The sequence below is a fragment of the Argiope bruennichi genome, chromosome 4, assembly GCF_947563725.1.
Source record: "Argiope bruennichi chromosome 4, qqArgBrue1.1, whole genome shotgun sequence".
Taxonomy (NCBI): domain Eukaryota; kingdom Metazoa; phylum Arthropoda; class Arachnida; order Araneae; family Araneidae; genus Argiope; species Argiope bruennichi.
Genome location: NC_079154.1, coordinates 45,730,057 through 45,757,610, shown reverse-complemented (window position 1 = coordinate 45,757,610; position 27,554 = coordinate 45,730,057).

The following is a 27,554-nucleotide window of genomic DNA, read 5'->3' as shown; positions in this document are numbered from 1 at the left end:
CATGTCTCCTTAAAAAATTTCAACAATAGTTTTTTTGAATATCTATTTTAAATTTAGCACATTTTCTTTATAATTAATTAACATTTTCAATATTTTTTTCTTTTTTTATTTGCCATTTCTATTATATTTCCATTCCAACACAACCTAAACCTAATCTCAACTTAATTCCCCGAGAATAAGGGCTTAAAAAACACTTTAAACAACAGAGCTCTCAGCGAAAGCTATTCATATTATTTTGGTATGAACAAAAATCATTGTGTTAAGTATATATCAATTTTTTTCCTAAACCAATCCAAATTCAATCCAATTTTAAACACTTATTATTTAAAGTAAAAGATAAAAAAGTTATAAAATTGTAATAGAATAAAAATAATTAAATAATCAATATAATTAAAAATTAACTCAAATTTTACTTTTTTTCTGCATTAACTTCAAATAAAATGATATAAAAAAATTTTGTATAATCTTAGAAAAATTTTAATTCTATCTTTTAAGTGACGTTAATCCAATTTCTGTGCACTTTTTTAAAGAACATTTATTGAATTATTTATTAATATTTCAAATTTTAGTAAATATTTGAATAGATGCAAACGATTTCGAAAAAAGGAAATATTTATATAATAATAATCCATTACTAGGTAACAGTGAAACTTTTAACTACTCTACCCTACATTTTTCAATATTTCTATTTTATTTTTTAAATATTTTAGCAATACTTCTTATATTTTTAAAAGAATTCTAAAGTTAATAAATTAATTTAATTAGATTTAAAATACTGTCAAAAAATGTCCTGCCATCTATAGCTGATAGTCTAAGAAGTTATAAATAGTATAAATCTGTTAAATTTGGTCAATTCACCAATAATTCGGCAACGCTGAATATATACGCCATGTAAATAACTATAAAACAGAATAAATGTTTCTGTTCACATACAAAAAAATGACAGAAAATAGAAAGAATTTTGCTTATTGAGTTTTTCGAAACCAGAGAAATATCACTGCCAATTTTCCAAAGCCAAAAAGGTAATTAAAATTTCAATTAATTAAAAATTAATCAAACTTTTTTTGTTTTTCTCCAATATCTTCTGATAATATTATCCCACCAAAAATATATTTACACCATATCAAAATTCAGTAGAAAGGAGAAATAATTCAAGATAGTAATTAATTGCAGTGTATAAGAGTCCGAAATAACTCGGGATAGTAATTAATTCCAATATATACGAGCCCTAACTAACTTGGTATAATAATTAATTTCAATATATACGAGCCCGAAATAACTCGGGATAGTAATTAATTGCAGTATATATGAGCCCGAAAGAGCTCGGGATAATCAGGAAAGAGGTTAAATCAGTCTCACCAATACAATTTTTAAATAAAGTGTCAAAAAATAATATGCAGAAGTAACTGTTATATAAATTGCTTGTCTATATACATTATTGTAAGAATAATCGCGTTAAACTATTTTTACCAGGATGCAATCTGTTAAGCGTTCGTTTAGATTTACAGAAATTCGCGGGAGCATCGCACACGTCCCCTTTCAAACAGAACATTTTGACTCTAGGTTTAGCACTGTCTCTTCTTTCATTCCACTTCCAATTGTTTCCCAGCACAGTGCGAAAATCGACTTCCTTCCAATCTGCTTCTAGTGTTTGGCAAATATAAATACGTTCCAATATCATAACGTGCTTTTCATAAGACGACAGTGACTTCAAATGCTTGAATTTTTTTTCCTTCGTTTTAAAAATCAAAAAGCACTCCATTGAATTTTGAGATATTATTTCTGTTCATTATTTTAAAAAATCCTTTAGTTGCTTATTTTTTATAAAATTATGATATACGAAAGAAAATGCAACATGTCTTTGTAATATCTAATGCATTAATTTGTTTCCGGTCGTATTATCGCTTCTTTAAAAGGTATTTTTTTTAAATAAAGATAAATTAATTATCATCTAAAGTACAGAAGGAATATCATTTGCAAATTATACTTGTAATAGAGATTTCAGTTTTTCGGCAGAAAAGTTTTATTTAGTAGTTAGTTTATTCACTTCTTTATTTGGCGACGTTTTTTTCAGATTCAGCATTTTAGTTTTTGGCAAATTGAAATTAAATTCTATTTTAAAGATAAAAGTAAAATAATAAATAAATGCAGGATATAATATCATGCCATAATGCTGTCAAAAATAAGTCAGAAAAAATATTTGTTCCAAGAAATAACTTGTTATAAATCGTTTCATAATTAATGAATAATTAATAAAGTCTTTAAACGAAGTTATATAATTAAATGCACTTTCCTAATTTGACCTTATTATTACTTTATTTTTTAATTTTTTAATTCACAAAACGCATTCCCACAATTATTATATAAATAAAGCAAGCATTTAAAAACTGCTTCTCTTTTGTCTTAAATAATTTGAATTTATCTTTCATTTCTTATTTTGCAGACGATATTAAAAATATGGGAAAAAATTTTTTTCCTTCTAGCTATTTTGTTTAAATTATTTTAAATATATAATTTATAATGCCATTAAATATCAGAAAAGTAATTTTTAATATAAACTACTTACATCAATAATTGCCTAAAGAAAGTCTATTACAGTAGACGTATTGGTAGTAAAACTATACAGGTATAGGTTGTATATCTATAAAACCAATGCATGTATAGATTGATATATTGGGTGAAATATACCAGGAATGAATAGAGTCCAACTGTCAAACTTACGAGTGAAACAAGATAAGACAAAGATTCTTAAAGATTTTGTTGTCCATTTCCCCTTTAATTTAGTAAACCAATTTTAAAATACCGTTTTCACCCAATTTATTTAGTCATCAAAGCTTTAAAATGCATTAAAAAATCAATGATAATTGAAGATCCTATTCAAAAATAAATTTTTGATTTATTTTGATGAAATGTTTTAAAGGAGGATAGTTTTTAGTTATCATTATGAATCAATAAATATAATATTACTGATATATTAATATATATTACTTACAGATATTGAAAAATCTTAAAGAAAAAGATGCCATGAAAGCTTTGCCATTCCAGCATCTTATTCAGGGACAGCACTGGGATCACTTCTCACAATTCTGATGTAAAGAGGAAGAAACAACTATGCAGATAAAAAGAAAATCACACATATTAACCACAGATGAATTTCATCTAAAACAGAACAAGAAATTTTTTGAAGAAAACATAAAATACAAATACAAATGAGCAAGAAAAAGAACCTTCTAAACCTAAAGTTTAGGGAACTATTTTGCTACTTTTCATTAAAATGGGAAGTATGAAATTAATGGAGTTTATTGTTAAAATGGAGTTATTTCATTTTTATATAAATTTAATATAAAAGTAGTATAATAGCTAAATATATTTTATTTATTTTCAGTAAAATAAATAAAATAGCATTAAATAGCATTTAGTTAATATATCATTTCACAATATCCAGATAAGCTTAGTATTCTCCAATAAATTTGTGCTTTGTATTTATAAATTTAATGGTCAGTTCTCCAAAAAGTCGATTGAGAAGCTAATTTTTGGGAATCGTTCAGCACATGAAAGTTGCTAATAGCTTATAGTCATTAGCCTAAATATCCAGAAGACCAGGGTTCACTAAACAGGTTTTTTTCCCGTAAAATCTTTTTTTTTTTTTTTGAAAAAATATTTAAATACGAATCACATCCTGATTACACATGAAAATGTTTCAATATTATCTACATATAAACTGCTGGTTTAAATAAAAAAAATCATAAGCGCAGTTTAACATGTTATTCGAAAATAACCCACTATATTACAGTATTCATTTTACCGTTGATATATCACTACTTATATTTTTGAACTTACTCTCAGATTTACCATGGTGAAATTGGGTCCGAGAGGGCACTATATTACATTGTCAGCATGAGAGTAGATAGAAAAGGGCTGTAATAGTTATTAAAAAATGTGTTTTTTGTGTGTAAAATCTCAATTTTTCAGGTAAGACATCTATATAGATAAACTTAAAAACAAAAATATTAAAAACGAATACACAAGCAAAAAAAAATACAAAACGCCCGACTCGAACCGAAGACCAGCAACACAAGCCGCATTCATATTGTTCTGTCCATTATACACTGCACTGCCCATACTTCGAAGCAGAAGTTGAATATACTTATTCTAATAGCTAGTAATAAAAACATTGTGCTTAAAATCTAGGGGTTTTTTTTCAGAAAAGGCACCTATATAGATTAACTAAAAAGGCAAAATCTTATCTAAATATAAAAGATACAAATCTTTGATGCCGTATCCCAGATACATGAAATGAATATAAATACAAGAATTACTCGTTTAAAGTTATAAAATGTTTCAGAATATCAAAAGCAGTGATTCTAAATTCATTTTTTTTGCAAAAATCTGATGAAATAAAATCAGATTTGAATTGAAAATGATTCATTCATGAACATCATACCAAGGTAGAAAAGCATCAGACCATCATCAATTCTCAAAAAAATAATTTTTCGAAGTACGGAGCTAAGACACAAAGTAACTTTTATCGTGAAAAAGAATTTAGGAACATAATAATTATCTGAGGAAAAGAAAATAATAGTTATTCGCAGATTTACAAACCAAGAACAAGAAAAGAATCCAGCTTTCAAACTTCCCAGTGAAACCATGGATACTGAAGCACTTACCGAGACAAAAACAACAGAAAGGAGAAGAAGAAAAAAACAGCCACAGAAGGATTTCAACTACAACAGCCCACGAAATTCTCGATGAAATATGAAATGAAAGGGGAGAAGAGAGGGATAAACAAAAAACAACTTTGATCTTGGATGAATATGTTAAATCTCCTTACTTCAAAAAGAAGAGAAGAAGAAGAAGACGACGAGGGAAAAAAACTATCACACAACAAGAAGGAAAAAAATCACCACCATTTTCATTCTTAGCTTATCCAATCTTTTCTGAGCTTTCTTTTTCTCAAAAATATCCCAAAAAAATAAAATCTTTTTTGATGCCACCATGCAAGTGGGAACAGAAAGTAAAAACAACCATAAAAGAGCAGGGCGATGAGTTCTTTATGCAAATGGCGGATCGCGTGAGTGTCTTAGGAATATTCAGGAGACCGGGACCGGCAGGCTCACTGGGAAAAGGACTGGAATCACGGAAATTCAACACAAAGCTAGAAGAAGAAGTACACGCTGCAAAAGCATATCCAGCACCAGCACAGCCAGACAGTTCTGTGTCCTTCCAAAGCGCATGAATAAAATCCTGTTCATTTGGTTTTTCTGCGGGGTCAAGACGTTTGTTTCACTAAAGCGAGGAAAAATGCAAATGAGATACGGAGGGAGAGGGGCTGGTGTGCTGCAAGTTTTCATTGTTGTGTTTGGAGTACTGAAATAAATGAATAAATGTTGCTGACAACTTGCCTGTCCTCTTCGTGAAATTCGAGAGAAGAAGTATTTAAAACTTTCGTCCATGAATAACAGACACTGCATGCATATTCTGATGAATACATGCGCTGTTCTGCATTAACAGATACTATGAACTAATAGTTTCAAAAATAACTTTAATCATTTTTTTTATCTTATTGATATTTGCATAAAGCCTATTCGCCTACTTCGCACTGTGACCCATTCGCCTATTTTATAAATACTTAAAGCTTTTATAAAATAGTTGAAAAGATTTTTGTCTGGTTCTTGATCATCTCTGACACAGAAATTATGCTTTCTGATTATAGTTCTATATATTATCATATGCTTAATACCACACAACCACACTTGAGTCTCCCTGTATAAAATATCAAAAATCCACAATAATCTAAAAGCAAGAGAAACGTATTCAGAGATTTCAAAATATAAAATGAATAAAAGATATATAATTGCTTAATTAAATTGCTATTTCTCTGTAATAATTATTGTATGTATTAATTTCAAGATTACTCACATTAATGAGAAATGATGAAAATGAGAAAGATGTCAATGGACATAACATATAAAGAGAAAAGTTTACATATCACTGCTATTAAGAGGAAAGTTGTTCGAAGTAACATATTTTTTTTTAACTTTGTATTTCAGCACAAATTTTTAGTCATTTAACTCATTAGCATCAAATGAAGCAATTAATAAAAATAAAAAAAACTAATGAAGAATAAAGAACTAATAAATAATAAAGGTGGAACTAATAAAGAATAAAGGGAAGTTATACATCTTCTTTCTTAAAACGGAATTTAATGTGAAAAAGTTTTTTTTTTATATGGTGAACAACCTAAATTATAACGTGTAAATTCCACTACTTTTATTTTAAAAAATAAACTATACTCATTACACTATATCATTTTATTATAAAAAAAAATTTACAAACTAAAAAAAATTAATCATTATTTCCCTTAATAATCGAAGCAATTGATTTATAACAATTAACTCAACGGAATGCTGAAATAATAACTCAATTACAAATGTTGTAAAGCCGACAAGTTACCAATATATTAAAATATTGAAATTTTGCAACATATATTACAGTATTCATCCATGATCACTATAAAACGAAATATTTTCTTTTCAACGAAATTCACTTGCTTGAACTTATTAATATTATATTAATGAATGCTAACAAAAATTAATTCTTTCGAAAATTGAAAATTTACATTCTACATAAAACCACTATTATTAATCGTATAATTGTATCAAATGAATATATACATATACAGGATGCCCATACTAATCGAGACTTAACAGCTAGTTTATAAAGTGCTAGAGACTGGCGAACACTTCTAATATGAAAAAAAAAAACATTTAAAAAATGTATTTATGATTTTGTGGAATTTTGTGGACATTTAAAAGAATGTATTTATGATTTTTTACAGAAGTGCAATCAATGCACTTCTGTAAAATTTAGGAAATGCAATTTTTTATGCAGTTTCCTGATTTTTTTTTAAATATTTCGACAAACTATCTTTTTTAAACATTTTATGTCAATCAAGGATCGCTGCATCTTGATTTGCGGATCTTCCTTTACTTGGCTTTAAAATATGATATTCGAAGTTTCATAAATCGATCAATTTTAGTCGTAGAAGTGTCTCAAAAATATTTTACTAAATGCAGATCATCAGACTGTATAAATATTTAGATTTCGTACTTTTTCCGCTGTATATTTATTGACTAAAATCACATAATATGTAATTAATGATGGAATTAAAAACATTTTTCAACTAAAAATATATGCTTATTTTTGCCTGCTTAGAAATTAGCTATTATTTCAAGATTATAGATACTCAAAATATTATAGAAGAAATAGTTTTATTTCCCAAGACATTCTTTGAGGCAATGTATTTTATATAAAAACAATATTAAGTAAATAAAAATGCATATTTAATCCAGAAATGTGAATCTGACGCAGATTATTTCCTTTGAAATTAAACTGAAACGCAATATGGTCAATATTTGACGAAAGATATTGCCGAGAAGCGTTTATCCAATGTTCATCAATGAATTTTCTTTACTCTGTTACAAACTTGAAATCAAACATAAATTTTTCCTCTTGCATACTTTTGACATTGTGGAAAACGTTTTGAATCATTTCTTTTCATATATACGACAAAGGCGTTAATGGGAATTTTAAGAAGTTTTACTTTTGATTGTCATTGCATGCTTTTTCATTTCTGAGTACCTGAGCTCTCCGGAATGCCCTTATTTTCATAAGCAAGCACAATTTTTCGCCCAAGTATGTTGGCGGGATTCCATTAAACGTGGTCTGACAATATTAATGTCTGTTTTTCCCCGTGCAGTAAATCTCATCACAAGGGAACTACAATAACACTCGTTATCACTTGGCGACAATTTGGCACAAAAAAATGAAGATTCTAGAAACTGTGAGAATTATGGTGATATGTCTTTTAGGAGCAAAATCACAAAACTCTTTCTAGAAAGAGCAATATCTTGTCGAAAAGAATATATATGCACCAGATGTAGATCGAAGCAGTTTGGTAAAGTCTTTTTCTGGATTGTCACTTATAGAGCGAACTTTCTATCTGTACTATTGCTGTTGTTTGGAAAAATTTTGCTGTTTATGCGTATTTTGTTGAATTCTGCGAGTGTTGCGGCTGTGTACACTTCGGCGGTGTTTTGCTATTTGTGTTTGTCAATTTTTATTGGAAGGGGGGAGGGGGAAAGAATTAAGTTTTATTATCTTCAAAGAGCTTTTTATATTTTTCACTATACACTCATTGGGCGATTTCCAAACAAAATACTAATAATTCGAATAATAATAAGAAACATGATAAATCCGCATAGCATTTGAATTGCTTGCTACATATAATAAAAGAAATAAGAATATTCTAAACGCGATGCGTGTTTTCATATTCTTTATTTGAATAATCAAAACAAAATCCTCTTTCAGACCATTATTATCCGGACGACACTTGGATAATAGTTTTGAAAATTTGTAATATTGCTTCACAACGCAGTAAGTCTCAGAAAGTTTTATAAATATTTCAATGGACCAGGGTCATCCCCGCTTGAGTGACGAGCTTGGTGACCATTTAGTGATTTGATAACAGCTTTGGCAACATTGATGACAAAAATTAAGTTTCAAGAAAATATCAGAATTTTGGAGATGCATCTATGAAAAATAGAGATCCGAGATTCTTCTAGAAAATTCTATATCCTGTAATGGACACTGATAATCGCAAGAGAGAACTAAAGCAAATTAATCGAGAGAATTCCCTCTTTAGAATGATGATTGCAAAGTGAACTCTCCAGTTGTTTTATTCTGAGCATAGTGTGCTGTACTGCTTTTTATTTGTCTATCTGATACTGTATTGTTGTTTCTGAAAGTACTGTCTTTGCAAACGTTTTTTCTGTGCTTTACTATCTGTGTTTCGAGTTGTCATACGTAGTAAAGCTTCTAATCTATTATTGGGCTCTTGATGGACATTACTCTAAACACCCACCGGATGGATTGTCCTAAATGTGAGTTCTGTGACAATGAGAATATTATTTCCAAAACACGATGCGTGTTTTTATGTCCTTTCTCTGAATAATCAACAACAAAATTATTTAAGCACATATCACTAGAACTGTACACTCCGGTGATACAAGAACTGAAAACACATATTCCTTAGCACAAAGAATCTAAGAACATATTAAAACTAAGATGATTCATCAAACAGACTAACAAAGCACAATGATATATATACACAAATTGCTAAAAATGAGCGAGATACTTAAATTTCGTAGTTAATGTGGAATTACTTAATTTCGGATTTTTTTGGTAGTCATTCATTAATTTTTCCATAATCTATCATAAAATATCAACCCTGATTTTTTTTTCTAGGTAAACATTTAGTATTATGCCTCAACAGGATTGAATCGATAGAATGTGAATCAACAATTATCGATTTCTTCTATCCAGAAGCGATATATCAAAACAAAATTTGCATTCATGATTATTTGGACGATATCTGAAAAATGCATTCACAAAAGTATTCCTTATTGTCTTTATCTACCAAACTATCATCAGATAGCCTCCCATATCAATCATAACCAATATCGATCCTAAATGTAATCCAACCTGTTCGAATTTTACGAACAAAATAAGAAAAAGAAAGGAGGAAAAAAAGAACCAACTTGTCTTTTCTGCCAGTATCTTCCTACTTCGCCGAGTACCGATAATGTGAATGTAATGTGCTTTATTGATATGCTGTAAACGCAGCCTTCTTATACTGAAACCACCAGCTGCAACGCTATTTTGACTTTCAAACGAAAAAAAAAAAGTTTTTTTTTTTTAACTTTATTCCAGAAGACATTCTTTTAGAAACGCAACTGGTCTTACCCGGATATATTATTTATTTTATTTTATTCCGGTTTTGGTGGAAAAGTGAGGAGGGAATGTGAGGGGCATGGGGTAGAATGTTTTCTGTCGATAGTAATGAGTGGTCGATGCAAATATAGCCTTATTCGAAAAACACCGGAGTAAGGATTCATTTTTTTTATTGTTTTTTTCCGCCCACTTTTTTTATGCTTCGATGAAATGGATTGCCATTAAATCACGAATTTTTTTTTCTTCGATCAGAATAAAGGGGAAATAAAGACTTGGGAAAACTCAAGAAAAAGGGGTACTCTTTTTTACGTTTTGTTTTTCGTATTTCCTTTCTACTACATGCTCCAGCTCTGATCCCCAACCCCGCCTCCCTTTCCTTCCCAGTGCAGCAGGTGGTTGGTAGAACGTTTCCTGTTTAGTTTTAGTCATTTTTGTTTCCATTGGCGATTTAGGCAGTTAAATTCAGTTTTTCTGAAGCCTTGTATGTTATGCAGTTGTGTTTTGTTTCAGAAAAAAAATGCAGTACGTTTAAAATGATTAAGATTGGATTGAATTTAGATTGCTATACTTGACTAGAAAGAAAGCAAAGCGCTTTTGAATTAGGATGCGGGGATACGATGATTGATATAAAAGTATAAGAATCGATACGACGCTGAATGCGAATCGATTCTTATACTTTCATATCTGTACTTTTATATGAAGGCAAATCGATTCGATCAAATTCCTTCGATGTTTATTTCTAGAAATATAAAACAAACGACATTATCTTTATTTGGAATGTAGTGAAAGAGTAAATAGTAAATTAAAGCAGCATAACATGAGTTACCTTAAATCAATATTGGCTAAGGGGATGCAGGAATAGAAGTCCAGAAAAGTTTGATTGGTATAAAAATTTTTAAAAAATCAAATTCACCTCAAATCCTTAATTTTTTTTTTCTGAATAGAAAAAGGGTTTGAGATAAAGCAACTATATATATATAAAGTATTATCGAGTTTTAAACAATCTTCATTTTATAGGAAAAATTATGACCGAAGAATTTACAAGTTTTGAATGGTTAAATCCCAGTTAATAATAATGAAGAAGAATGTGTATTCATTGATGCTTTACAGGAAAAGCCCTTCAACAACAAAAAAAATTCTAAATTTGACCGAAATATTACAATATTTCCTTCATCTCGATTCTATTTTTTTTTAATTTTAATAGGAATTTAAATTAAAATCTAAGCGAGATTTTAGAGAGTTTTCCCTCGATATTTTCAGAAAATATTATGTAGAAATGATTTCAGCGATGTTTTAAAATTTAAAATGTTATATTTTAAATAACACCATTAAATGCACTGTTTTTTTTTCTATTGTTATTTCGGCTTTTATTTAAAAAAATATTTTATGCCCAATTTGCAAGAATGCCTTTTATTTTTGAACTAATGTAAAAGAATTCTATTGATTATCTGCGCATTTTACATTAGGAATTAAAAAATTAATTTAGAATAGTGATTAGAAATGGGTGACAACAATAGTTACTTTTTTAATAAAATTGTGATGTTATAGAGAGCTTATTCTATATGGAAAGCTTAAAATTAATAAGGCATTGTTTTTGGTAATGTCGTGAATCTCAATACAGTCAAAATTTCCAGGGATAGCTTGTCAATAAAGGTTCAAAAACCAAATTGACTTTAAATAATTAAATCTTTTTTTTTTCTTTTCCAATTTCCGAAATTGCAAAAGAAAAGAAAATTCTTCAATATTTCTATAATTTAATATGAAACTTTATGACAAAAACATCTATAAATTTTGTTTTGATAAATATTTGGCATTAAATTAATATTGGAACGGAAATCATCTGATGAGTATACAGTAAAAATTCCAATAGCTTTGGTAATGAATAACTCAAGATTTATTCCTCAAGAATACATAGCCTATGCCGTATATAGAAATAGCACCGAAATTAGCAACATACCGACAGATAGAAGCAAATCGTTAATCAAATTATAGCACAGCACAACAATATTCAGAATTCAAACAATTAGAAAATTAACGCTCCAAAGGGAGAATTCATTTGTCTGAATAGATTTGACTTTTATACAAGTTTCCGTGACAGGGAATAGAATTTTCTAGAAGAATCTCGTAAGTATGCTCCTAAAAGACATAAATGAAAATTTCTTGGGTCTTCTAAAACTTTTAGTTTTATTACCAAATGATCGCCAAATTTTTCACCAAAGTCGGGGCATTGCCCTGGTATCCATTCAAAATCTATTAAAAATATCAATAAATACCTCTTACTTATTATGAGATTAACTTGCTAAAGAAGCAATATTACAAATTCGAAACAATAATATAACATGTGGTATAATGATTATATGAACCAGAGACCTATGGTAAATGCATCTTATCTTTCTGATGAATTGCTGTTACAGATTAGTAAGATCTCTAACCATTAAACTTATAATAGTTTCATATAAAATAATGCATGGTAGCGTTTTCCTTCAATGGTTGCTTGAATTTAAGTTTAAATATAAACATTTTTAATTTATTTTTTTATTTTGCATCAATTTTTGATGATGCTAAATAATGCAATCTTTTTTCCAAACGTACAGTTCTATCCAAAAGAAATATATAGTACAATATATCAAATATTTTTCAAGTTATCTAAAATATTAGCTAATTTCAGAAATTTTAAATGTATCAATATAATTTATTATTGGATAACAAAAGAAATAAATATAAAAAAAAGTATACAGTATGAGAAACGCCATTTCCTCATAAAAATTACATTGTGCATCGAAAGTATAAAATGCAGTTTTGAAATTTCAAGAAAGACTCAAGTTAAGAATCTACACGAAGAAACGATTTTTTTTTATCATCCAAATATTAGCAAAGAAAATATGTCTCAGAATAATATTTTTACTAAGAACGGAATATTTTAAATGACTGTTGAAAAATTTAGTAATGATATGGCATATATAACTTTATAAAAAATACTTGAAAAATCTATTTAAAAGAAGTTCGAATTAAGGATTTTTAATTTCTCAAACTCGAAATCCGATTAATGTAACTTCAAACCATATAGAACAACTAATTTATTTTTGAAGGAATAAATTATTAATATCATAAAATTTCGTTTGAACTCAAATATTTATCGAAGTAAATCTTATATTTTAATTCAGAATTTGAGGTTCTAACTTTTATTCCAAGCTTACATGCATATTTTTTTAATAAATATTTAAGCAAAAGAATTGAATTCTATTTTACGTTAAAAATGGAGAAATATCGATTAAATAGTATACTGAAGTGAAACTCAACGATACTATTTCATTTTTATTCATGTTTTGGAATAAAAATAAAAGAGAATCGTCTGAGTTTAACTTCAAAACGAATCTTTTTTTATTTATTTATTTTTTTCAACAACATGTGCAAAGAGAATCGTTTGCACACATTCCTCAAACCATTGATGTTCGTACCAACTAAAACATCAATGCGATGATTCGCCGACATTTTTATACAAAAAGAAATCTATTTCAAAACTAATACAAAATAGATCTCTATTGAGTCGATAGCCACATAAAAACCATTAATCTATTCTGACCATTGCCGAAAGAATTTATCACGTCTCTACAAAGCCTGTTGACATAAAATTCAACATCTATCCCTTTTTTTTTCAACACAGAACATAAAATATCTTCAATCTAGGAAATAAAAAAAATAAAACGTTTAAGGATCAAAGCAATGCCTGACTCGAACTTGTTGCCTTTGAATAGGCCTAAAAGCAGGTTTATAATAACGTGTTCATGATGGGGCTGACATTTAGGGACACTTTTTTTCGCAGCATTTCTCTTTGTTGGACTTAAAAATGTCCTTTAATAAATGGTAGGCGATGTTTTTTATCACTGGACGAATGGACATTATGTCAGGAAAAAGCGAAATTTTGAAAAACGGGTATGTCATTCATGTTTTCAGGAATTTGTTATGTCGCCTTGGTGGAAATGACGGGCCATTTCGGATGGTAATAAAAATAAGAAAAATGTTTTAAATATGAAGCGCCGGATATATAAAAGGAATAGCTTATTTTCCATAACTTTACAGAAAAACGATTTCTCAACTCATTTGAATTCAGTATGGTTGTCATATAGATAGCTAATTTTTTATATATATCAGAATATAAATTTAAGAAATTATATGATAAAAGAATTTTGAATGCATTCCAAATACAGCTTTACTTTAGATTGATTTTAAAATATTCATCAAATTAATTTTATTTATTGTTTAGAATTTCATGAGTCATAATTTTTGTGGAATTTTAAATTTCATAAAATGTTTAAAAATACGAGAAATCATATACATTTTTTTAATCTATCTTTCTCAGACATTTTGAAAAATTCCATTGGAAATAGTTAAATAATTTGTGGAATAATAATTTATAGAAATTTACTGTGCTCTTTTTAAATTTTAATGCGTTATATCTAAGTAATTGGCCGAAGAAAAGATATTATATGAATAAAGTGAGGAAGTTTGAAAAACGGAAATGTCATTCATGTTTTCCAGAATTTGTTATGTCGTTTTGTTGGAAATGGTGGACCATTTCGATTAGTGATAAAAATAAGAAAAATCTTTTAAATATGCAGCTTTGAATATAAAAGGAATAGCTTATTTTCCATAACTTGAAAAGAGGACAAGAAGTTAGAAAAAATACAGGAGTTATGAAATATTTTTAGCATATAAAACATTGTATAGAATAAATTTCACAGTTTAAGTGATGTACAAATTATTGATTATTCTGTTAATCAAATTTTTAATTTTATCTTAATAATATAATTTTATCTTTAATATCTGGACATTTAAAAATGTTTTAAGGAAAATTTATTCAGAATAAATATTATAATAATTCTTTATAAATAATTCTTCGTTTATATTGTCAAATGCGAGAAAAAAAAACATCAGCAAGAAATTTCCCATTTTTAAAACTAAAAAGATACCAATTACGTATTTAGCTTAACCCTTTAAAAGGCCATTTTTTTCTAATCATATTATGTTAAAATATTTTCAGGCTTGAAATTAGAATAAGAAAATGGATTCATTTAGCTTATTAGATAAATTTAATTTGATTAATTACTTAATTTGGTTAATTAATAATTAAGTAACAAATCAAGACATATCATTTTGTGTGAGATAAAGAACTAACGCATCTAAGTTTCTGTCTTTCTAAAAAAATTTGTCAGAACGTATGCCAACCTACATAAATTCATACAAAGATTGATAAATTTGGTAGGAAGCATACTTCCCACGGCCCTAGAAAGGGTTAAAAAAATTCTACATACTATAGAAAGTTGAGGGAAGAATAAATTATCATTGTCTACGGGTATTACATCCGAAATATGCAGTTTGTATCAGCGCTGTATCATTGTACATAATATGCAGTTTGTAGCATGACAAAATATACAGTTTATTCACACGATTGCCTTAATTTAATTATGCATGAGTAATTAGTATGTACGCAGATTTCATTAAAATGTGTTCAATTTACTTCATGGAAATAGTAACTTTTCCTAGAGGAGAAAAAATTGCCTTTTCTCCGCTTTATAGATTTTTGAAAAAAAAGCACTTGGGAAGATGCACATATTCAATTTTAGTGGAATGAGTTAATATATTTGTTTTCCCTTTTTAAATCACTTAGTGCATCTGTGAAAAGTTATTTGTTATTGTATTCTCCTATAAGTACCATAGAGAAAGTATAGTGATCATCTAAAAAATCGAACTCTAGATTTTGACAAATCTCCACGTTTTAGACTTCCTGGAGTTCGAAAAATACATTTCCGGAAAATGTCCGTCTGCCTGTCTGTGACAAAGATAACTCAAAAACGCTTGAATTAGACTGTTCAAATTTGGTTCACAGTCTTTACACTACATTTGTAGGTTTATATCAAATTTTAAGTAAATTCTATTCAGAGGAAGTCCGTCTGTTCGGCTGTTCAAATATAAATAAACACGATAATTACTAACAAAGAGGACTAGACAGACAAAATTCGGTTCAAAGATTCAACATCTATAGTGTTGACACTTGTAAAATTTTGAGACAAATTCAACTTGTCTCAAAATGACTGTACAGTCGGAAGGTTGACTGTACTTCGGAAATATGCAAACGTAATATTTCAAAAACATGCATACCAAACATGGTATGGAGTTTTCTGATTGCAAGTGCAGTTCTGTGTCAGATTTTTGTTGATAAAAATGTTTGTAAAACACAAATTCGATTTTTGGATATTATTAACCGAATGCCAAAGATTAATCTTCAAATATATCGCCAAGGATGCAACGATAGATTCAGTAAAAATGCTAAATTCACTTTAAAAGTTAATATTCCATAACTATTGGGAATCAATGACATGTAAGCCGTTCTCTGGCATAGCAAGTTTATTACAGAGTATGCAAGACAGTTTTCGGGAGAATACTCCTACTTGTATAGGTTACGGTAGTCATACGATGGATGTGCTAAGTGAGAAATACAACAAGCTTGATAACGGATATCAACGCATTATTCCACAAGAATGCACACAGGTAGCCGGGCGCACAAAAACATAACACAGTACTTGCAAAAATTAGCAACACATTAACAGACAGCAGCAAGTGGCTAATTAAACAGAAGCATAGTATAAAACAGCTGAAAAGCTTACTCTGCAATCAATTCTCCAAAGAAAGAGTTTTCCACTCGTTTGAGTGACACCTCTTGTATAGTCTCCTTGAAAATTTAGTGATTTTATTGAAATAGCTGGATTCTGAGTTGAAATATAGCCAAAATTCTTGTATTTTGGAAAACATTCATTATAATATCTGTAAAACTCTCTTCCTTATTATGAGATTAAAAGCGCAGGAAAGCAGCATTATAAATTCGTGTCACTTGTGTACGAAACCAAACTAAGAAAATGGCCAACTTTCTGAACTGATTTCTCAACTGATTGTTTAAATTGATTGCATTGCAATTGAATTGATTGCTTAATATCCAAATGCAGGAAGCCAAAACATAGACAAAAAAATTTTTAAATCAAATTAAACATTTCTAATTTTTGTGTAATTTAATAGCTGCAATTAATTAATTCAATTAATTATTGAAACTTTAGGGCAAGTATCATTCACTGAAATCCTTGATAATCGAAAAACACAGAAATTGATAAATCAAGTTTTTAACTGCATGAATTAAAAAGATCATTTCACTACTTGTTTCCTTATTTTTGAAATCTTGAGGAACATATAAATTATTAAAAAATTTTACTACAAGGGTTTATTACGTATCAAAACATCATTTCGGTATTCCTAATAATCCTTTTTTTACTGAGCGATTGATTTATAATTAAAAAGGAAAGTTTTAATCAATAACAAAACGCCAATTTCGTTATGGTTTTATGCAGTCAGTTTCAAAATAGTTTGCCAATTTTGGAGACAATTTAAGTGAAATAAAACAGAGTCAATTATGATATAGCACAGAACTGTCGCCGAAGTCTGCTAGTAAATAATCATCTTTGAATGTATGAAATTTTAATTAAAATTACTTGTGATTTTTTTTCGTACAGTCTATTCACTGAACACTTCATAACATCCCATCCCTCCACTTACATCGAAAATAATTGTTTAAGCAATTATTTATAAAAACCCTTTTCACCCAAAGACAAATTACTCTGTCATATTCTCTGTCTGCTTTTTTGTTCTCCCCTATGAAGATGACATAGGTGGACCCTCGATGTTTAATCAGGACTCAATACAAAGCAGGGGTGGGCAGACCCCCGTGCGCTCTTCAAGACAGAGCAAACAAGACACGCGGGGGTTGAGAGACCACCGATCTATAAATTAAGCCAACCCCATGCGGGCCCTTAATTGAAAGGGCCTTCCTTTTTCTTTTGTGCCTGCTGTTGCAGAATCGCCATCTGTTACACGGCTCCGTTTTGCTTGTTGATCGTGCCTCCGGTGATATAAAGCAAGAAGACACAGCACGGGAATCTTAAGGAAACTAATCAAAAGGTCAGCAGGATGCGATGGGTAATTTTTAGACAGGATATTATTTAGTAAGGGTGATGGAGTGGATGCTTATTATCTTTATTGAAGGTATGTGTAAGTGTTTCGGATAATACTGGAAGAACAATACAACGTATGATCTAGCTTTAGGTGAAAATTGACATGAAATATCAATGAATTTTTATTTAAAACCAAATTAGGTAATGCAACCTTCGTAAATAACATTTTTTACTGCGTTTACAATATATTAAAAACTGCCAGTTAATAAATTTTAAGTAACCCGTCGTGTATGGAATAGTAGACAGTTCGATTGGGTTTGGTTTGGTTTGATGGAGTTTATTGGTGCAAGAACAACTTATGATTAAATTGCGACAAACATATGGTGAGAGTTAATCCTATTTTAAAAGTATGTTTCTAAATTGCGCCATTTTTCAGGACCTGCCACCTTGTAAAGTTTGTTAAAAGGGGTTGCGTGGTAAAATACAATCTAAATCAGTTTAATTTAAAAATCAGTTGAAAAAGTAAAAACCAATCCTTTTTAAGAGGTAAAAAGATGGGCTGGGGGACGTTATGAAAAAGGCCTTTTAATTTAATGTTAGAATGAAGGAAGATGATGAGTAGATAATTAAATTGTGAGCATTCTATTAAAATGTGAAGAACCGTCATAGAACATTTACATACTGTACATCAGGATGCAGTTCGATTGGGGGAAAAATCGAAATGAAATGGCATTATAACCAGCAAGAAATGCTTCGGTTGACAGTCATCATCCGTAGAGAGGAAGGAAATAAGAAATGCAAGCAAAAATCCGTTTTGAATTAAATATTTTAAGAGAAAATAGTAATTGTGACTTTTATCTATTATAAATCATTAGTATTGTAAAGACAATACCAATTATTCGCATTTAGGTTATATATTCAACTGCGTTTCTCAATCTTTTTACTTTTCCGTAAACGAAATATTGTCACGTAGATACTTTAGTTTGGAACGCAATGACACACACAAGAAGTAGAGCTAAACCAATTTATTAACTCAACTCTGAACGGAGAAAACAGTGACTGACAAATCTTCTGCTTTTATACTAGCAGGGAAAGTTCCAGAATATTTTTCTGGAGACAGTAAGAAAAGTCCAAAACACTTGTCTGGTAAACTTACAGAATCTTCTGCAACATGAAATAAAGAGAAATATAAAATCAAGTAATTAAACATCTACACACACTGTGAATCGCATTGTCTCTAGCGGGATTCGAACTTACAATCTCTTGATTATGAGATCAGTGCTATGACCATTGGGCCATGGAGAGCCGACTGCCTCTTTTCAATGCGGCAATATGCAAAGTTTTGCGTAATCATCAAAATATCGAATATGAGATTTTGATAACCCCCCTAGATAGAAAAATACATCTTTTGAACATGTCTATGAACAAGATAAAGCAAAACCGCTATGCCCTAGAGACACGGAATTTGTTACTTGGTCTTTGCACCTAATTTCTAGGTTTAAATAAAATTTTGAACAAAATTCATTCAGAAAAAAGGATATTTTTCCGGCTGTCTGTGTGCCAGTCTGTACCATGAAAAACCAATCGTTATAACCAGTTTATAATCGTTAATCAATTTTAGTTTAATTTTTTAGAATATAATCAATTTAGTACTGTTTTATTTTGCTTTTGTTTAGTTTATTTCAGTTACTGAAAAATTTTAAATTTTAAGTATTCTCGATCAGAACATTTAGAAGTAAAAAATTTGTAAATAAATTATGCATCATTCCTGCACAGTGCGATTATATTTATTTCTTAATTCAAAGACTTTAGGTTCTTTTCTGAAGGGCTATTTTGAAATGCCACACTTATGTCAATAACCCCTTTCTGGCAATAACCCCTTGGAAACATTCGGCAGCTAAGACTTATCATATAACCGTTTTGTTTAAGATACGGATGATGAATTTAATTCGTCAATAAAAACTTTATTCATCTTCATAATAATAAATTGAAAAAAAATTTCTTTGTCAATAAACTTTATATATACTATTCTGCGCATCACCAAATTAAATCTGTTCCAAGAGGAAAAAATTAATATCCAAGGGATTACCTCCCCCCCCAAAAAAAACACATTGAAATCCGCACTTTGAATGCTAGCCCACCAACTATTTTGAAATAAAATATTTAAAAAAAGGACTATTTTTATGAAGATCGGTAGGAGAGAAGATATCTTTGAAGCTCAGAAAAAATTAATTGAAAAACATAATTTAATGTATCAAACTATTTAAGCATTATAATATTTGTTATATTTGGTTTTAATAATAGTAATGAGATTTGATCCATGACATATTACAATATTTGATAACAAAATTATTGAACGACGCAAAAACATAAATTACCATATTTTAAAATATAATGCAACGCATTCTCAAAAAGATTGTCATCCGTAAGAATTGGATTTTTTTTTATCTTACCGTTAAAGTGCCTTACCAAAAAAAATATAACACGAAACAAACCATAGTATCAAGAAAAGTATGTCTTACTCTTTGATCTTTCTTTGTCATCTTTCTTGTCTGCTATCATTTCTGCCACACTCAAATTTTAAAATAGCTCATGATTATCAAGAATATAGATGCCATGAATTCAAGTATAAGATACTTTTGTAAATAACAATGATATTTAATTCAACCTCTACATAACCTCCCAGCATCATTCCACAAGATAAATGACTCAAATAACATTGTCACCCCTGGCATTTTTAACCCGTATTAAAATTGCCATACAACAAGAAGAGTGCAATACGCTACAAGTTACTGCACCAAGAAAATCCTTGCTTAGATTTAATCTATCTGGAGAAACTGCTGTCACCTCCATCATTCTCCAATAAAAAACAGCAACATCGCGATGCACACCTCCACCAATCACGGCGGGGGAAGGACATGTATCATCACTTCGTGATTGGGCGACGTTTACGCTCTGTTAATACGACAATGATTAATTCAGTTGGAAAAGAAACGGAAACGCGACGGTCGAGTATGTTTAATAGTGCCATCCATCAAGCCAATGACTCTAATTGCCCTCCGCTGATCGTGCCGACTGCGGTATTTACACTGGATTTATATGCAAATGAATGGGTTAAATGACTTCATGATTTCCCGCTCAAGAGCTGGACGACATTTCGACGGGGATTATCTTTATTTGGATTTTGGAGCTTCCTGTTAACCGGCACGGAACACTTTTCTTCCTTTTTGGACATGTGTTGATTGCTTCGTGCTCGGACGAAAAAGAACAGATTGACTGCTGAAAGACTTTATTTTTATTTTAGAAGGAAATGAAGTCTACTGAATGGATGTTTAATAAAATGGGGTAAAATGTTTATGGACAAGTGAAAGCAAAATGTCGTTTGTTTTTTTAAGAAAATTAAAAGAGAAAAGTAACGATTAATGAAAATTAAATTATATTATGTTTAATTTCTTTAAAAGCAGATTTTTCCATGAAGCAATGGTGAAAATTTATGCTGTGAATAGCTGCATTTTGTGTGTTTTTTACTCCTACACCTTCCTTTGTAATATCGTTGTCAACTTTTCTTATGCTAATAAGTATGTTTTGAGATTTTTCCTGCAAGAAACCATGCTTTGTTTCCCACTTTATTTATCTCATTATTTTATAAAAGATCATTTTGGAAATCAGCTTCTACTCCTTTAATACTCATTTTATTTTGCCTAATTTTAAATATGTGGCTACAATTACAATTTTCAGCGCATATTACTTGGATTGAAAACATTTTACAATCCCATTTAAAATAATCTATGTACCAAGTGGTATGTATAACTTTTTTATAGCTTCAATACATCCTATGTAAGTAGGTATATGTCTATAACCCGATATATGATTAATGATTAGCTAAAATGTTTAAAAGCATATATTTTAAGGATAAAATGAAATAATGAATACTAATAATTTTTTATCTGCATCATTTTATGATGTATTTATAAAATAATAAATTCATAAAAGCTTTCAGTTGCAGATTGATTATTTGATTAATGATCAGAAAACATTCTAACTACCACCATCACTCTTAAAGAATTTGAATCAACTGCAAATTTTAACTAATGGCAATTTAGCGCTTTTAAATCATTTAAAATAATAGGTAAAAGACACTTTTTAATTGAATACGAGAAACGGAATAATTGTATCACTACAGGATGAATCACTTTTGCTTAAATGGGGTACTACAGACCAGAGATTAAATAAATTTGAAATTCAATATTTTTATTAGAAGTAATCAATGAAAACTTTAATATAATAATATCTATCAAAGTAAAAAATATTTTGGGTTATTCAGTAAACACGAGGTAAGCACTAAATTTCACTAAAAAACAATTAAATAAAACATTTTACATAAAAATAACCATAAAAGGTAAAGTGGATACCATTGTTATAAGGAAAATTCGACAAACAGAATGGCGACCGCTGTAAAGGTATCTCAAATTTGGAATTTAAAAAAATTCATTTAAACAAGATCTAATAGGTTGTTTTGGACCAAATGAATTTTAAGAAAAATTTAAATGAAAAAAATTTCAGGAGATAAAGACTGAATAAAAATGGTAAGACCTTCTTTCTTGCATTTTTTTAGTTTTTTTCTTTTTTTTTCAAAAATAATTTAATTAGTAAAGTAATAATACCTAATTGGTGAGTTGATAATTGTTGAATAACAAAATATTTTTTCTCTCTGTTTGAGATGAAAATTCTATTTGCCTCTGAGTCGTAATCCATATCGACGTTTTTCGACTCAAAGCCGAATCTGCCCCTCAAAAACTCGAATTCTTGAATGCCCGGTAAAAACTGAAATTATGTTCAGCTTTCTCTACAAGTTAAGAAAAAAATTATTTAGCCCAATTCGATTTACATGCTATTTCTAAGGTGTCAGGGGATATTTTTTTTCTTTCTATCCTTCCCTTCTCTTCTCTTAGTAAAACTTCTTCAAGATCAGAGAGACAAAAGGAATGGGTTTCATTGAACTTGAACGTATGACTACCCCTTCACCTCGTAAAATTTCGAATCATCATTCGTAGGAGTTGTTTCAGCATTATGTTTATAGACCAGAAATCTCATGCTAAATTTGAATGGTCGTTAATGAAAGTGACCGCCTTGAAAAGTTGATTATCTGTGTGAAAACTACCCGCCTGAAATAGTGTAAAACTAATATATAATCATTTCTTTTCACTCAGAGATTAATTTTTGCATCTATCAGGAAAAAAATATCACATCGTAGTATCAATAAATATAGAATTGTCAGATACGTATCACGTTCATCATATGACCAAGACATGTGAATCAATTCCCTTTCAAATTCTACCATCAGACAAATTACAAAAGCATTAGTTTCAATATCTCAGATTAGTAATAACAACCGATGAAAAGAATTTTATTGACTATTAAAATGATATTCTAAAACCAAATGTGCATTCCCTTTGCGATAAAAATGTAATTAGTTGTTAATATATTGTGTGTCTATAGCCTAAAACTAACAGGGCAGAGTTAATTTGAAATTAACCGAGATTAATCTTCCAAATGGATTCTCAATTTGTATCCATCCTTCGATTTAATTACTTAATGATTTATTTGCTTGAATAATTCGCATTTTGTGCCCTAATCCCAAAAGTTATTTTAATTGAATTGATAGAAAAAAAAACAAATCTTGTTAACTACAGCAAGTTTTGTTTCCTTTTTCGAGATAGTTAATAATACCAGTCTTCGTTGCCTTTTTAATGCATACACTCGCCTCGCAAACATTGAAACAATATAGGGCCGAGTATTAAACAAATTGCCCGTTGCTTTAATTTCCCTTATTAAAGGATTCTGGATCATAATAATGAATGCCAAATACACAAATCCTCATCCATCTTTTCACACTCCATTATGCTCGATTTATTAATAAGTCATAAAGATTTTCCTAAATCTCGAGAGCAAGTGAAAAATTCTATCCACGTGGAAATTAACGAAGTTTCCGGAATTATAATCCTTTGGTAATCCACCGTGTGTACGGTGCAGGATAAAGTGGATCAAGTCATAATTTCTCTAACAAATTCAGATTCTGATAAAAATATGATTAAAAAAGTTGTCATCCGTTTTGGTTAGGAAGTATTTAATGAGCTTGTAGGAAAAGTATTATTTTGTGAAATAATGATATTGTTAAAGTATTAAACGTCTGATGAATGGATTTCATTCAAAATTAGACAAAAATCTAGACAATTGTATAAAGAGCATATAGCAATGCACGCGCGAACCTTGAAAGGCCATGTTCAATACCATCTACTCGTATTTGTTCATGCTTTCATATGTGTTAAGGATTCTTTTCGATGGCCTCTATCTTTTTATGCATTTTACTTTTAAAAACTAGAAATATCTAACCATTATAAGAACATGGTCTCCCGAAACTGTCTCGCATAATCTCTTGCAATTATACTTGTGCATTATCAACCGCATGCAACTCGCGAACAATAGTTACAAAGGAGACTATTAATGTGTGATATTTGGCGATTAATCGCCAAGATGCAATTAATACACAAGCCTCAGAAAACCGAATATGTATTTCAGATGTATATGCCCTTCTTTTCCCCGATTGAAACCGGTATTTGACATAGAACTACAATTGTAATCACAAAATCACATACCAAATTTCATATATTTAAATCACTGGGTTTTTAACATCGTATTTATACATTTGTAAAAATATAGACAGACAAAGAGTCAACCCCTAGATGAACATAATTCCAAATTTCACATATATCTACACGTTAGATGTTAATTATGCGCACCAAATTTTATTTATCCAGCTCTCTTCATTTTGCAGCTAGTATGTTAATTTATATTCAGACAGACAAACTTCCTCAGAGTGGATTTCATTCAAAATTAAATAGAAATCTAGACAATTGTAATAAAGAGTATATAGCAATGCACATGCTGACCTTAAAATGCCATGTGCAGGACCATCTATTCATGTCTGTTCATGCTTTCATTTGTGTAGATCTTTTCGATGATCTCTGTCTTTTTATGCATTTTACTTTTAAAAACTAGAAATATCTAATCATTATATGACTAAACCAATGACTGTAGTCTCCCGATCTTTCTGGCATCCTCTCAAGCAATTTCAATTGTGTATTATTAACCACGCCATTCTTGAACAATAACTACAACAGAGACTATTAATGTGCGATATTTGGCGATTACTCGCTAGGATGCAATTAATACACAAGCTTCAGAAAACCGAATATTCATTTTGGACACCTTTTTTCTCGCCGATTGAAACCAATATTTGATCGAAAATTGCAACTATAATCACAAATCACATACTAAATTTCATATATTTAAGTCATTACGGTTTTAAGTTATCGCGTCTATATGCTTGTGAAAGTACAGACCCCTAGATGAATCTGGTTCCAAATTTCGCACATATCTATACTTTAGATGTTAATAATGTGCAAATTTTATTCATCCAATTTTTTCGTTTCGTAGTTATATTAACAGACAGCAAATTTTCTTTGAATTGATTTCATTCAAAATTAGACAAAAATCTGGAAATTTGTATAGCAATGCACGAGCTGGCCTTGAAATGTCGTATGCAGAACCATCTATTCATTTCCTTTCATGTTTTCACATGTGTTAACGATTCTTTTCGATGGCCTGTAGCTTTTCTCCAAAGGTTATGTGCGCATTTCTGGGTCACCCTGTATAAATGGTGCAAGTGTAAGTATAGTCAAATGTATCTTCAAATTATGTAGTAATATATCCTTCACAATATAAGATAAATAATAAAAATAAAATTATATTAAAGCAATTTATAATTATATAAAAATTATATTTTATATATTACAAATGTTCAACGATTATCTTATAACTTTAAACAAATAATTCTTGTATATATATATATATATGTAATAATGATATTTTAATTCTAATTTCAATTTAATTAATTTCCAAGATTTTATTTTAATTTACCCCATCGTAACTTCATTCTAAAAATATTCTCTTATTTCGTGATCCAATTCCACTTTAATTAATTCCTTTGTAAAAATAATGCGTCCTCAGTACAACGTATCAAATGAAAGTGTGCCCTTGAAAAGGTGTCAAAGGTCACCATGTGTATTGAATTGGAGCGTGGCCGGAAATCCCATGTTATATAAGACTAGTGATCGTTTGGTTCGTCCCTTTTTTGCCTTCTTTCTTTCTTCTGCTTTTGTGCCGCGCTGCGTCTGCTTGTAAATAAATTGCTTTCCTGAATGGTGAATGGGATATTAAAGAGAGAATAAAACGAAATTAAAGATACAAAGTCTCTTCACTGCTTGTTAAACCTGCTGCTTCAAACAGAAATATGTTACATATACATATATATAAATTCATTTCGTGTACCTCGGAAACGGTTCTACCCATTTGGATCAAATGTTATATTTAGATATGATTTTACTTTTTAAGTTTATCTATATAGGTGACTTTCCTAAAAAGCGCTATTTTAAACAAAAGAATCATTTTTTATAATTATTAGAGTTTTATTTTTATCTGCTGTCATGCTGACAATATCCTACAGCGCCAGCTCAAAAATTTTTGGGGGTACTGGCATTGTTGCCACAGAATGATAACCTACTAGTACCTCAAAATTTTATAAGATGTAAAATTTATAATATTTTGTGATGCAAACGGACATCAGACAGCTCAGTTTGAAAAAGGCACAGAATTAGTGTTCGGAAGGATATATTTTATAATCCTCCCTCCGTCTAAATTTACACATCACACCAGTGGGAGGACGTTTGGCTCCAACGGATTAACATGCATCAGCCCCGCTTACACGACTGTTCTTCGGTGGAATCGGGTCTCGAACCTGAAACCCTCCGGTTCCGAAGCCAAGACCTTACCACCAGGTCACAGCGGCCCTGCTTTACATTTGAATATTCTTGCTTTCCTATCATTTTACATCACAATGAAATAAACAATATAACATTCAATTCCAAGAATATGTTAATGTACATTATTCTAAAAAGTAAACCAAATCCTTCTAGATATAAGGAAGGATTCGTGGTCAAATTTCAAGGTAAACAATCTACCTCTATTTAAGATAACAATATCAATACTTTATGATTGGAGAATATTTAAATGCAAACATATCAACAATACTAACACCTTGTTCTATTCCTCGTTCATCCCAATACCGCTAAATTGGTGACCTCGGACGATGAACCTTCAACCTTCGTACAGCTGTTGTGGCGCCATCTACCTGCAATCAAAGTCGTCAGACGCACTTGACGCAGCAAAACCAAAAGTCGTCAGACTCACTTGACGCAGCAACCACTCACCCACACACACTCTCTACTCAACTGGGTAGGCCCACTAAAAAACAACAGCTCAATACATCACCACTCAACAGCCATATCGTTCGTCTCACCCCCGACTCACTAGAGGGAGAGTCTGTGGTGAATAGCATATAAACCAGTTAACAGCTCTTCTACCCGAACAATTGTTTTGGTATAATGGTTTAGTTACTGGACTGCGAACCACAAGGTCCGAGGTTCTATCCTCGCGCATCGCATATCGCTAAAACCTCATCAAAATATCCAAAAGTCTGTGAACTAAGACTTTGAGCCAATTAAAACTTCCTTTACTTTCTGATTTTATCATATCGAGTTGTTATTATGAGAACTGGAAATGATCACAATGCATATTAAGAAACGTTTTATGTCATCTAAAACGGGACATTTAAAATTTTCCATGGTGATCATTCAAAACAGAAAT